Source organism: Tachypleus tridentatus, chromosome 12 (genome assembly GCF_004210375.1).
Source record: "Tachypleus tridentatus isolate NWPU-2018 chromosome 12, ASM421037v1, whole genome shotgun sequence".
NCBI lineage: Eukaryota > Metazoa > Arthropoda > Merostomata > Xiphosura > Limulidae > Tachypleus > Tachypleus tridentatus.
Window position 1 is genome coordinate 5,080,387 of NC_134836.1, and position 13,430 is coordinate 5,093,816.

At 34.9% G+C, this 13,430-nt stretch overlaps 1 long non-coding RNA gene across 1 annotated transcript; it reads left to right on the top strand.

The window, feature by feature from the left end:
* The first annotated feature begins 334 nt into the window (after positions 1–334).
* LOC143233134 (uncharacterized) lies at positions 335–13,367 on the top strand. Its single transcript, XR_013018001.1, has 2 exons — positions 335–689; positions 12,014–13,367. It is a non-coding gene; the product is annotated as an uncharacterized LOC143233134 (long non-coding RNA).
* The last annotated feature ends 63 nt before the right edge of the window (positions 13,368–13,430 follow it).

Below are 13,430 nucleotides of genomic sequence, written 5' to 3' on the forward strand. Positions count from 1 at the left end.
GCATGTTTGGTGCGACCGGGATTCGAGCCCGCGACCCTCGGATTACGAGTCGAACGCCTTAACACGCTTGGCCATGCCGAGCCTGAAGGAAAAAGAAGGAGAAGCAATAAGTACTCCTTAAATTAGTAAATAGACATGCAATTATTAACCAACCTGAATAGAAGAAACTGTAAACTAATAGTCTGTGTTATGCTAACTATGGATATCAAAGCCTAGTTTTTAGCATTGTAAGCCGCTGAATGGCCCTATTATGTTTTATTCCATTTTTATTTTGTTGCTTAAAGTAATTATAGAAGCTATCACAATAACTGACGACACCGGAAGTGCAAAATTTAGTACCTTACGCAACTGACGCTAGTGTACGAAAGGTGGTAGAAGACGTCTTAACCCTAACAAATAGTTATGGTTTATTCTTTAAGGGTAGTTCGAAATTTAATTTATTTACGATCTGAATTCATGTTTAAACTTAAACGGAATCCGCAAAAACCACTGATCCAAAACAGGACAAAAGTTACAACAGAAACTGGAGCTTTTCTTCCTGAACCAGAAAGAGTTCCCTTTGGTCTCATACGAACACTTTTTGTGTTTTTACCAGGATTGTATTTAGGAGCAACTATCAGCAAGGAAGGGGCAGCGTTTCTGGAGGAAAATGATATTTTCGTTCCCGATGAAGACGAAGAAGATTAGAAGTATATTGTAGTTTGTTTTGTTTTTTTGATACTATTAGTAGCAAGAGCAACAATGAGTTCATTCATTCATAATGTTTTCAGACGAATTAAAGTGAATAGGTTTAACTTAAAATTTTAGAATTAAATGTTAAAAGTACCTATTTGTATTAATACTAATAGTCATAACTAAAATTTGTTGCATTTTGCCTCTGAAGAAAAGTCCATCTTTCAAAAGCGATTGGTTTATACACTTGTAGAGTATCGTATCTTTATGTAACTTACAGAAACAAAAAATGAACCTATCGTATCTTTATTTAATAACTGATCAGCTGAATTTAAATTGAAAATAATTTGGAAAGGCTACAGTGGTCATACTCAAACATTAAGTTAAAGTGACTTTGCCAATAACAATGCTGTTTATAGCCAACTTGTTTTTAGTGTTGATTATATATTCTCAGATTACAGTGGTTAAGGGTAATATAACTTAAGCCATAACTGATTAAGTGCTCAGTTTGTAAATTGTAATGCATGCAAAGAGTGGGTTTTATCTGGTAACTTGGGAGAGGTAATGATACTTTTAAGGAAACTATAACTGGTTGTAGTAGTGCAGATGTGCAATTTTTTAGAGTTTGCAGGTTGGAGGAAAAATTGAAGGCTATCATAAATAAGAGGTGATACTGATAGAGAGAAGGGTAAAGTGGGGAATTTCAGTTGGATGTCAAGAGGATCTCAAACTTCTACATGCAATGGATACTGTAGCCAGTTATGACTTTATATATAAAGTTGGAAACAGTGCTAGTAATAGGGACAGAACTTAGAAGTAGTGGATTTAATTATAATGAGTGATTTCTATTAAGTAACATGTTTGAGCCTTTAGTTTGTGCAGATGAAAGTGTAATCCTGAGCATTTGTCTCAGGTATCACTAGGCTAGCCATGATGAAAAGCATAAAAGCTTATAGGTGATAGGGAGTGTCAGGAGCCACTTTCTCTTTTCTTTTTTTATAACATTATAAAGAGCTTTTAGAAAATTCCTAAATTAGAACAGCTCATAAAAGAGGCAAAATCACAACAGCAGCCATTTCACAGTATAAACCAAAGGATGTTAATAAAATAAATGTTAATTCTGTAGAGTAACAAATATGTATTAATTATTACTCAAGCTATTATTTCAATTATTCTTAATGTATCAAGCATCTAGATGCAAAGAAAAGGTCAAAACAATGCATTTTATGATTAAATGAAGATAAAGCCTAAAGGTGCTTTACTGGCTTTATGGCATAACCAGGTTTCATTCACTATTGTAAGGGTGGTGATGTAACTGACAAGCAAGTTATATAGTAAAGAGGTCTAACAGTGATGCAGTTTTTGTTGTGCACATAGGGCTAATGATGTAGAGAAAGACAATTCAGAGAAGCTAATTGTAAAGTAGTAGGGGTTGTTAAAGACATTTTTGTAAAAAGGGCTACAATAACTTAATTTTGTTAGGGATATTATTAAGGCTTAATTGTAAGGATGAAATTATGAGTAGGTTACTTAGTCTAAATGTTAGGCTTGGGTTAATATGAAAGGATGAGAATATTTTCAGTTCAATGGGAAAATAGCTTTTTGGAATAGATTGTTTACATTTAAATAGGTCAAGGTTTAGCTGTTTTGCAAGATCTCTAAACTCAAATATAAGGGCAATTTTAAATTAGGATTAGACAGTGGTGAGGGCTAAAATACACTAAATGAAAAATTAAGATATAGAGAAAAGTCTAGTATGAGAACAAAGTACAGAAGTAATGTTTTATGGCAGTGTAAACTTATTGTAATGCTAGAAGTGTAAGAAATAAAATTTAAGACTTTGGAGTACTAGTTGGAACAGACAATTTTTATGTGATAGAAATAACTGAAATTTAGTTATGTAGCCAGTTTTGATGATAGAAATTTCCTTTAAACATATGTTTATAGACTATTTAATAGGGGAGTAGCATATTAAAAAGAAAGGTAAAATTCTTATGTACAAATTATGAGTTATACTCTATTTAAATAAAGTTTGTAAAACCTCATAGCAAGAAGGTTAACTCTGAGTTTCTGTTAGTGGATATAAGGGAAAAAAATTTAAAGATATTTTTCAACAGAGAAGAAAACTTCAGCTTTAATGAGGTAGTAATTATAGGGAATTTTAGGCATGTAGACTGAGAAATGTTAGTCAGACCATGAGAAATAAGCTTGGAAGCTGTTCAGGATGGTTAGTCGTCATCAATTGACCAGGGAACTTACTAGGAACTGTTATTTTATAGTTATTGTTAATTCGTAGAAATGGTTGATAGGGTGGAATTATGGGGGAAATTTATGTCGTGGATTTGGTGTAACAGAAAGCATTTGACATGATGCCACGTAAGACTTGTTAAAAGAAAACATTCCCTGTAAGGATGAATAATCTAAGAGAGGGCTTGATAAATATTTGAATGATAAGGGTTAGCACTGAGGTTTTTATTTTTATAGCTTAGTGGCTTTGTTAAGCAACTTAGGTAGACCAACATGTCTATTGTTGTCCTTAAATTATATGAATTTGTAAGTACATTTGCCATGCTTTTCCCTAGCAGTAATTAAGGAGTTCCTGTGTTCTAGTCAATTTTAGGTTAAAAAAAACAACAACAAAAAACACAAAGGTAAAAGAAGGACAAAGGAAAATTATACAAACAAGTAAAAGAGTCTGTCAAAAAAGTATTTTGGAAAACAGTATCAATAATAGCTAAGCCAAGCCTAAGCCAGATACTGAAATTGTAATTAAATGATTATTATTAGTTTTCTAATCAATGGCTTCCCATCATTGTTCAACACCTGCTATTAAACCATACTTTTATGTTTATTCTTTCTTCTAATTTTTGTATATTTCTCTCTTTTTCTCTATGTAGGCAGGTTATTTAGTTTACTTTTTCACCTAGTTATGTAATTTTCCCTCTCGATATGGATTCCTCTATGTGGTGAGGGATCCTCCCAGGGAAGGTTCTGTTCTTTCAGTTTACCCCTCTGGGTTTTTAACATTCACTCGTTTGCTGTGCTTGGTGACCCGTGAATGGGAGAAGAGGTTCCTGGTGGTTGAGGGGTCCAACCGTAACACATCACTTTTGCCTTGAATTCATGTAGACAGGCAGCTTTGGGGTGTCTTCCCTAGGGTCAGTTGGCTGCTCCACTTCAGTTAGGGTCAACCAAGTACGAGTGTTGATATTCTCAACAGGTGTTGTAAACATTGTAGCTGATGCTCATGTTTGGATATAGTGCTCATGAAACCCTGACATTGCCACAGTGTCCGTGTTTGGTATTGTAGTGCATTCCCTTTTAGGGTTCCAGAGTGGGTAGGGTCAGTGGGTGACAAAACATTCTTTTTTTCATTACAGATCCTCCAATTAAAGACTTAAATAAAATAGTAAAAAAACAGTCCATTGGTAAACAACCATGTCTTGAAGATTCTGAGCAGCAATCTGCAACATCTGTAACACCCATACCTCATTTTCTTATATTACATTCTCTTTCAGACAAACCTTTAGTGAAAATGTCTCCCCTTTTTTATTCAGAAAGGACTAGAGGAACTTACTGGCTTTCCAAAGTCAGACAAAAAGCTTCACTCTAGTGACATATTGGTGGAAATATCCACATCTAAACACAGTGAACTGTTCTTACATTCAAAGGCGATTGGGGGTATACTCTTTGAGGTCAAGCCTCATGCTACTTTGAATTCATTACAAGGAGTTATTGTTGAGAGGGATTTGAAGAACATCTCTAAGTCAAAAATTCTTGCTGGTTTCTCCACCCAAGGAGTTTCTGGAGTGAGGCGTATTTCCACTTCCAAAGATGGAATTATGGTGCCAACCAGTATCCTCTTTTTGACAATTACATCACCACATCCACCTGCCACCATCAAGGCAGGATATCTTAATTGCAGTATACGGCCATACATTCCAAACCCTCTCAGATGTTTCCAGTGTCACCGGTTTAGTCACTCGAAGACATTATGTCATAGTTCCTTGACATGTGCTCATTTTGGTGGCAAGGACCATGATGCCTATGAGTGTGAAATATACCCTCATTACATCAATTGCAATGGCTCTCACCCATCCTACTTTCATTGTTGCCCTAAGTGGTTGGAAGAGAAAGAGGTGCAGTGTTTGAAGACGATTCAAAACATTACTTACCTTGAGGTTCAAAAGTTGCTGTCCACCACTTCATCTCGGATGTATGCTGCTGCACTTTGTTCCAGTACTATAGTGGGAGTGCAGATGGATCTCTCTGTGTCTCCAAAAGAATCGTTTGCAAACTACATGAAATGTCATTTGACCTCCATGGTTAAAAAAGTTAGTGAATCAACATCAACACCCATCTCTGTCTCCAACATACATTCTACCAAACTTCAAGATCCACTTTCCTTAGTTCCGAGTACGGGTCTTTCTTCAGGTACATTTTCTTCTCCCACCCCAAGATGCAAAACAATCATTCATTCATGTTCTCAGTCACTGGAACCCTCTTCTAACAATAAAGACCTGCCCAAGCGACCCAGGACAGGATCCGTGGAGGTCGAAGACCTCCCTAGAATAAAGACGATAAAGAAAAAAGACATGGTCATAAACAGAAAGTTTCTCCACCCAATTTGCCTACACATAAATAAAAATGGCCATCTTGATACAATGGAGCTGTTAATGTTTACGTTCTAATCTGGATGACATTCAAAGCACTGATTGCTTCTTACCATCCTGTATGCCATTCCTTGCAGGAAACATTTCTGAAACCTGCCGACACAGTCATCTTTCAGTAGTTTTCTTTGCACAGAAATGACAGGCTCTGTGATGGACGAGTGGTACTGTTGGTTGATCAGTATGTGCCCACCCTCTCTTTTCCACTTGACACAACCATGGAGGCTGTAGCCATCTATGTTTCCTTGGGTTGTACCATCACTGTTTATTTTCTCTACCTGTTGCCTGGAGAGACCTATGATCAATCAGATCTTAATGCTCTTATTGAACAGTTGCTACCTCCCTTTTAAATCCTGTGGGAATTTAATGGACATCATCCACTCTAGGTAAGTGCTGATATTGATGGTAGGGGTTGCTCCATAAAGTGTATGTTCTCTGATCACAACCTTTCTCTTTTCATTAGTGGTTTTTATTCTTATTTTAATGCATGTAGTCTGTTCTTCACTGCTGTTGATCTCTCAGTTTGCTCCCCTTCACTATTCTCCAACTTTTCATGGAAAGTTGACAATAACCCAAGATGCAGTGATCATTATCCTGTAATTTTGAGAGAGACTAGCTTTGGTCGATGCCATCTGACCCGTGTGCCATGATAGAAACTGGCCCTCTTTTTTCGCTTTGACAGAACTTGATCCTGCTATCATCTGTAAGCCATCAGTAGATGACTGTGTGGGAGCAGTAACTGACTGAATTATACAGGCGGCTTCTCAATGTATTTCTGAAACCTCGACACGTTTTCCCCATCCATTGTGTAATCCTGCCATGTGGCACGGAAGGCTCAAAAACGGGCCTGGGATACTTTTCACAGGTATCCCACACTATTGATTCGCATCGATTTCCAGCAGGCCTGTGCACATCCTTCATGGATAAGATGTCAAAGCCAGAATGGCTCTTGAATTAAGTTCACAGCCAACATAACTTCTACCAACAGTTCCAAAGTCATATGGGACAAGATTTGAAAGGTCAGTGGGCAATATAATTCTGTCCCCTTCTCACTCTTGCTCTCTGATGGCCAGGATGTAGCTGATACCTGGAGCACTGCTGATATTCTAGGTGAAAGCTTTTGCCAGGTGTCTAGCACTTCTTCATCCTCCACCTTTTTAGCCATGAAGACTTGAGCAGAGTGTCACTTCTTTCCTTTTGGGCTGATTGTCTCTATGAATGTAATTGCCCCTTTACATTGGTGGAACTTGAACTGGCCCTTCATCAATCTGGCAGTACATCAGTTGCAAAATGCTGCACCATCTCTCTCCTGCTTCTCTTGCAATCAGAAAATCTTTCTCAAATGACAACATCTTGTATCAATATTATTTGACATTGAGGAGGTTTATGATGCAATGTGAAGGTATGGCATTTTGTGAAACCTCCATTTATATGTTATGTGTCCATTTGCACATTCTTCCTCCCCTCTTGATCCTGCTCTCTTATGGCCAGGAAGTTTTTGCCAGGTGTCTAGCACTCCTGTTTCATCCTCCACCTTCTTACCCATCAAGACTTGGGCAGAGCATTCACCTCTTTTCTTTAAGGCAGAGAGAATGTTTTTCCTGATACATGGCACTAGGCTATTGTCCTACCTTTTTCTAAGCTTGGGAATGATTCCAAGTTTTCTTCAAACTACCTTCCTATTGCTTTGATGAGCTGTCTCTGTAAGACCTTAGAGAGTATGGGGAATGCATGCCTTGTTTGGTTCCTTGAATTATACAACCTCCTCTTGCTCATCCAGTGTGTATTCCGATGATGGTGCTCCACCATGGACCACCCAATTCGATTTGAAATACAGATCAGAGAAGCCTTTCTCAAACAACATTTTGTGTCAGTATTCTTTGACCTTGAGAAGGCCTATGATACTACATGGATGTATGGCATTTTGCGAGACCTCCACTTATATGGGTTACGGGGTCATTTGCCCATTTTTGCTAAAAATGTTTTAATGGACAGGCAATTCCAAGTTTGTGTGGGTTCAACACTTTCCTGTTCTTTTCTACATGAACTTGGAGTTCCTCAAGGCTGTGTTTTGAGTGTCACACTTTTCAGTATAAAGATTAATGCCATCACTGAAGAACTCCCTCTCATTGTTGCAAACAGGCTCTATGTCGACAACTTTCACATCTGATGTCATTTGTCGAACGTGAGGTATATTGAACAGCAGCTGCAGACTGCCCTCAGTCATTTACTAAAGGGGACTGAGGAAAGTGGACACTACCGATTGGAAGTACCATCTGTAATTTGCTGAACATTTTTCGAACTATCTTTCCATTCCTATTTATATAGATGGTTTGAAATCAGGTGACTCTGTGGGCTCTGCCATGGTTTGTTGTCGTTTGGTGGCTGCATGCAGAATCCCCTCTTCTGTGTTCACTTCTGAACTGTATGCCATTTCTCTTGCCCTGCCTCACATAGAAGCTAAGCAGTACTCAAATTGCACTATTTATACTGACTCACCTAGTTCTCTTAGCTCTGGAATCGCTTCACGTGAATTCTCACCCTGTTCCCACCGATATTCAAAACCAGCTGGCCCATTTCTCTTAAATATCTACTTCTATCCGGTTTTTCTGGATACCAGGCTATGTTGGTATTTGTGGGAATGGGCTCACCAACACCACAGCTAAATCTGTCTGCTCTGGCACTATCACTGCTGTGCCTGTTCCATATGTGAACTATGGTCCTATATTTAAGGCTCGGCTCTGTGCCAGTTGGCAGTTGACTTGGAGTGAGCAACATGAAAACAAGCTTTTCCAAATAAAACCCTTTATTGGACATTGGCCATCTTGCTTCCATAAGGATCAGAAAGAGGAATTTGTTCTAATTGGACTATGCATTGGTCACAGTTTTTTAACTCATTGTTTTCTTTCATCTGGAAGTGATGTGCCAATGTGTTGTCTGTGTAACATTTAGGTTCAATAAGCGGCATTTTACTGTCTTGCTGTCGTCATGACTCAGTGACAGCACCATTTTGAAGATGTTTTGTCCCAAGGTTTATCTGTAATGTTAGACAGTGTTATTGGCAATGATGACAGTGTCTACCTTAGAAATGTTTTTGTATCATTAAAGGCCATTAATCTTTTTAATACTATTAACGTTTTTTAATTTATACGTTACACCTTTTTTAATGTAATTCTCTTTTAAGAATCAAAGTACATCTAGTTTTATTTGAAATTAGAAAATGGCCGTAACATCAAATAACTCGATATCAGGACTGGAAAGGCCAACTTTAGGTGGCAAACGCTGCTCTTTGAACTACCTGTTAATCATTCTGGAGAGTTTTAATAGTTAAAATTTTGCTACAAGTCATTGAAAACATGTATTACTTTACTTTCTAAAAATGCCATAATATGAAACAACTTGAAAGCAGGGCTGGAAAGGCCAAATTCAGGTGACTAAAGCTGATTTTTAAACTTACCTGTTAGTTATCCTGGTGAGTTATGACAATTACAATTATGCTACAGAAAGTCCTTTACAACTTGTATTACTGTTGTTTTTCTCTTACCATTGTAGACTAGATGTAAAAATTGGATTTAATAATATTTATGTTTTTATTTCAAAAATTAAACTTTGCCTTGTTTTACCTTAATTTCCTTTTATTAATTTTAATAATTTTACTTTTATTTCAACTTTTTATCGGATGTTTGGTGCAGATAACCTAATTGCTTTGTGCCATAAATCACCAAACCAACCACCCAATCCTGTACCTCTTTCCCTTATTTCCTTTTTATCCTCCTTCTTTCTTGTGGTCATCATTTTGATATTTAAGCCATTGATGGTTTCCTTATCCTTTAACATTTCTCTTATGATATCCTCTATCCTGATTGAGCTTTCCTTACATAGACATCTGTCTGGGAAGATGGTTTGGCTTTCTTTCCTATTTCCCATTTGTACTTCTGTTTTGGTTTTGGATAGACAGCTTTGTCTGGTTCATTTCTTGATATTATGTTTGGCTTGTATTGCCTCCTTTCATGTTATCTTTCCCATCTGTTTATTCCAAGGATTCTTTCTGCATCCCATGAATCTATTCCATATTACATTTACTTATTACTCTCCTTTGACTGGCTTATTTTGACTTGTCCATGGAAGTAAAGGTTGCCATCTGCACAGTGTTTCTTTGTACCCCATTTGTCATCTAACTGTGTCTTTTGCTGCTTGTCATCACTATCGTTTGGAGGATGTAATTAAGGTTGGGATATTAACAACTCCCAGTATATTCATAGCACATTCTCTGCATGACTTGGCTGTTTCTTTCTCAGGCAGGTATTGTCTTTCTCCTGTGGTGATTCTACACACCTGTTCGCCTTTCACTGGGGCTAGTTGACATATTTCTCTTCATGTGTATTTAGTTGATATTTATCCTATTTTAAGATCTCACCTATTGTGTTTTCTGGTCAGATATCCTTCGTAATATATTGCATTTAGATATGAATAATCCTATAACATTCACTGTTGAGATGGGATGTTTTTGTAAGCTTCTTATGGTGTGTGTATCTATTTTCACTAAAGTTACTAGTTTAATTTATAAAGGAGTCACTCGTGGATCTCATGAGTAAAGCAAATGGAGAGATCTTCCCATCCTTACTTACCCATGTTCCTTTATGATTGGGTGTCTAGTTGCTTTTCAAAATAAGGAATCAGACATCTATTCCACTGTCTCTGGTATGTTGTTCCTCCTGACTCCGGAATGAATATTGCCTCCTTCTTTTTTTATTTTTCATATCAAGTATCCAATGTAAATAAGTTGCATTTATTACTATTACTTCTACTACTGTTACATATGAGAAGTTTGGCACTGTTTTTGCTATTTCAAATAATCAGCTCAAGATTCTTTTTGTAATAATGTCCAATTCAATTTTATTTCAGTTGCATTTGTTCTTTTCATTTTATAAATGACAAGGAAAATTTCTCAAGCCAAAATTAATTCATTTTCTGAGTCATATGGTGTGTTATGCATTAACTAGTGTGTACTGACTGTATGGTAAATATTTTGTTATACATAAATTTAAAAACTTGCCAATTGTTTATTAAGTATATGTTAAAGTATCTATCAAGATAGCTAAAAGTATCAGGCATAATATGTTGTTAATAGTAAGGATAATACCCAAATGAAGAAACAATGCATTCAAATCATAATAAATAAGAACATATTTAATTAGGTATACTCTTTACCACGTCGACTGAAATTACCATTTGTCATGACCAGTACACCATCACCACTCAACTACAAATCTATGTATGAATGATAAATACTGAATCAAATTATTTATTGTGTTTTAAAAACAATACAAATACTTTACAAGAAACCAGTGCAAATATTAATTGGAGTCTTAGAATAATATAAGATTAAAAACTTAAACTTTAGCTGAGAAAGTTGAGTAAAACTATATTGGCTTCTAATATAAGTTATAACAAGGTAAAGCTTTGTTTCTCACAAAACCAAACAGAATTTAAAACATATAGCAGTATTTTTTTCTTCTACATTCATTATTGTTATTAAATAGAAGTATCTAAAAGTGTTTGCTTGAACTAAAGTGCTCAAACAAAAAGTGCAATAAGAACTCTTGCATAAATATGTTAGTATACATGCATATTATTAAGTTATGAATATATATTAACATCACAATTTAAAACTATTTAGTTAACAAGTTATTTGTAAAGTTTACTGCCACTATTGCAGCCTCTATTAGTAAACTCAAGTTTGTATTTACAGTTCTATTGTTTTTGTTTTGGAAATTGTGCTTAGAAAGTGCTTTTGGATATTGATATTTATACTGTGTATCTCCATGTATATTTTGTAATAACATACATCTTAGTTTTCTTTTCCAAATACCATATGTATTTAGCACTGGAAGAGATAAAAAAGTTTTAGGAATATTGTTATCAGGAAACAGGGTTAATGTTGTGTTTAACCTCAATTGTATATAGACAGCACCAATATGAGATTCTTTGCTCAAAATATGTTAAAGAACAAATTAATAGAAATACTTTTTCTATATATGACAGAATCTCTTTAACAACTCTGCCCAATTTTCCTTTACTGAATTCTTTACTGTTCACATAACATATTCTGTTTTAACGTGTTATTCATGACAGTAGTCTAAATGACTACACTAGATCCTTGGTACAACTTTTCAACAATTTTTATCTCAATAGTTACTCAGTAATAAGTATACAGTAAGTAAAGTGTAAAATATAATTTTATTAAAACATGCATCCTATTATAGTATTCTTTAGATAATCCATCTGATTGAAATAATCAACGAATTTGAGAATGGTGGAGTGATTAATTTTGAAGATTAAGTAAATAGGAAAAGCTCATTGTATCAGTTAAAATATAAAATCTAATGTTACTGACTTTAGACATACAGATACATGGCTCGTGAATCTTCAGCTAATACTCATTTTCATCTCTAACATTATCAAATATCTTATTTGCTATGGCAACACAACATTTTGTTAATATGGGCTTGAAATTGTCAAGAGTATTGTAATTTCATCTCTTGAATTAGTTCTGAGTAATCCAATAAAATTAGGCTTTTCCATTTATTTCTAAATTATAGGCTTATTCCTATTTTAGATAATGGAGATGTGTTGTAAAATTAGCTAGTTAATATATTTTCTGTTTTCAGGTTGAATCTCCAGTAAGATAACATCTTTGTCAAACACTGGAGAAAGTGGAAAGATATGACAGCTGTTTCAATGTTTCATTCTCCTTGTTTGATATGGGTTGAAGATGTACAGTACTAATTTATATAGTTAGTAAATGCCATGGATGTAACTTTTATAAAATTCAAGAGTTGCATATTTTTCATAAAGTAATTTATTTACTTAACTGTACATCATTACTGTTTGTTTGTTAAGTTATAAATTGTTCAGTGTGTTTGAAGTCAAGATAATATGATTATAATCACATGCTTGAAGCTAAGATAAAATTATTGTGATCAATCTGTTATGAAAATACTTAATATATAGTAAAATTTAGAATTTGATATTAAAGAAGTATTGTATGGTTCAGCATTTACAAGGCATTTTAAATTTCAACTACATGTATTTGTTTTATCAAGGAGTAATAAATTTGTTATGCATTCTGTAGTATCATTGTCAGTTGTGTAGGTAGTTTCATACTTAGTTGTCTTTAGCAGGATGAGTGATCCCTTTACCTACTCAGTATTTCAGTTTAAGTTTTACACAGTTTGTTCAAGTTAAATTTGTTTATCTTTAAGTTGAAAGGATATCATGAGAAGTTTGGTTGTTCTGTTTATGATACTGTGGTAAAAATTTCTGTGGAAGTAACATTTTACATTTATTGGTTCACTTTTACATTTAACACTATGTAAATGGTAAAAAAAAAAGAAAAAGAAAAAAGAGGAACAATGGTTTTCTTTGTCTGAAGTGAGAGAAATATAGTAATGAGGTTGTGTAATTTTACATGTAAGTTTAGGTTAGTTTAAAAAATTTGAACTTTGAAAAGAGACGTATATATGGACTTGTCTGTGAAGTTAAGCAAAGATAACAGAATTAAAGCTTTCAAGTTGTTAAGGCTTCATTTTACTCGTGTGGTTCTGTTTGAGTGGTTGATTGTTAAAGTTGGAAGTATGGGTTTAAATATTAGGAACGAGAAGTATAAGCATAGAAGTTTAGATTGATACTTGTTCATAGGATAAAGTACCTTGCTTTTCTTTATTTACCTGTTAAATATGGGTGTGGGTTGGACATGTGTTATGTCTGATTTTGAAGATTTTGCACTTTTAGCTGTGAATACATTATAAGAGTTGTAGTCAATCTGTTATTGTGAATGGTAGGGTGTACTGCTGCTGTCTTCCCTTTTATCAATCATTCAAAATTAGGAACCATGCCATATAGTCTTAGCTTAGTAGCTTTGTCATAAATATAAAATACTAAATATACAAGTACCAGTTAATTATTGGTTTTTATGTAGTGTATCTAATGCATAAGTTTCAATAAAGTTGTATTTCCAGGTTACAGTGTTTAATGAAACTTTTCTGTGGAGTGTGTAGTTCAAGTAATGTGAGTGTTCAAATTGTA